Source organism: Pteropus alecto, unplaced genomic scaffold (assembly GCF_000325575.1).
Source record: "Pteropus alecto unplaced genomic scaffold, ASM32557v1 scaffold151, whole genome shotgun sequence".
NCBI lineage: Eukaryota > Metazoa > Chordata > Mammalia > Chiroptera > Pteropodidae > Pteropus > Pteropus alecto.
Genome location: NW_006430458.1, coordinates 224,449 through 226,308, shown reverse-complemented (window position 1 = coordinate 226,308; position 1,860 = coordinate 224,449).

The window sequence follows — 1,860 nt, the reverse complement described above, 5'->3', positions numbered from 1 at the left end:
TGTTTCTTTGTTTTCTCATTTTATTAGCCTCTCTGTGTTTGTTTCTATGTGTCAGGAATATTTGTTTCATCTCTCAGCCTTGGACAGATGGCCTAATGTGGAAGGTGTCCTGCGTGGCCCAGTGGCACACTCTCCCTGATCTGCTATGCCGGGGGCTCTGGATGTGATCTTTGTGTGGGTTGTATGTGGTCTTCTGTTGTTGCCAAGCCTTTATTGGTGTTCGTACATCAGTGGATGAGATTACTGCTCAGGCTGACTAAATGTGGGATTTGGCTGCACCCACAGGGTGAGAGTTGCTGTGTAGGGGCTGACCCCACTGAGTGGGATTTGCCCTAGCAGGTTTGTGTACTTGTTGCAACCACACTTTGTGTGTACCACTAATTGTGCTAGTCAGAAGTTACTCTGTTGTTGTCTGGTGGCAGCCTCTGAATGTGTTGGTTTGTGGCCCCATGGGAAGAGCTCCCCAGTAGGCCAAGGTCAGCCACTGCCTTTGATTGCTCAGGGCTACCTGCGGGGAGCTACGAAGAGATGTGCTGATGCTTGTCACCTATGCTGTATTTATAGGTAAGTGGAAGAGACAATGCTGTAGGCAGCCATTGGTTATCCCTGGTCCTTGACCTAGGGCAGTTCAGCAGATGGACCAGTGCTCCTCCAGATTTAACACTGCCTGTCAGTTGCCTATAAGTCTCTGAAACTGGAAGAGCCTCTGAGTGATATGCATGTTTGATGGGGAAAGGATCCCAGGAGTCTCCTTGGTCTATTGAGTAAATTTCCTCCAGCCACTGCAGAGTCAATTTACATGCAGTGCTGTCTCTGTGGCTCCCTGTACAAGTTTCCAATCAAAGCAAGGTCACCTGCTGCTCACTTTGGGCCTGAATGTGCCAAACCCAGGGCAGGGGTACCTGCCTATCAATGTGCAGTGGGCACTTTGTGTATTAGATGGGGCAGGAGCTCAGGGAGTCAAGGGCCATCAGGCCAATACAGACCCCTGCAATCCCCTCAAGAGATATTGCAGTTCGTACAGGCAGCAGTGGTCTGCCCACAACTGTTTTCCCCGAAATGCGCTTACTGTGCTATCCAAGGTCTGTTGCCTGAGTAGACTGCGCAACCCCAGAGCCAAGCAGGGGATGGGAAGCTGCCTGTCAATGGGCTGCAGGCACTTTGTGGCTTGGGGGAAGTGGGATCTCAGAGAGGCAAGGACCTCAGGCCAACACAGCCTCGGTTTTGCTGCAACTTCTGTGCCTGGGCATTTCCACTGTAGTCACACATCACAGTGAGACCAACTGCCATCTGGGGCAGTCCCACAGACCCCGGCGCTCCCCGGATGCAATATGGCAACTCTTGCAGGCAGCAGAAGTCTGCCTGCCACTGATTTCTGTGCAGTGCCCGCCCTGTGCTAGCCAAAGTTTGTTGCCTGTGAGGATTGGGAGATGGGGGCTGGAGGGGGGTAGGGGGCAGGCTGTGGCAGTTCACTGTCAATGGGCCACCTGGGGTAATTTGTGGGTAGGGTGGGGAGGGGTCTCAGAGAGACAATGGCAGTCAGATCAATACAGTCTCAGTCTTGCTGCAACTTTAGTAACTGTTTGAGCGTTCCCACAGAAGTCCCAAAGCACTGCAAGACCAGCTACTGTCTGCATCTTGCCCACAGATCCCTGAGATCTGCCCAAGTTCGTGTTGGCAGCAGTGATCTGCCTGACCCTATCTCGGAAATGCTTCCTCACAGTGCTGGCTGTCAGCTGAAAATGCTTGGCTCTGAATTGGTGCAAGGCATGGCAGCAACAAATGTCCCAGGCAATCTGAAGGTCGGGTGGGGCGGGATGATCTCCTCAGGCCAGAGCTTCTCAATGGCCCTGTAGGAGG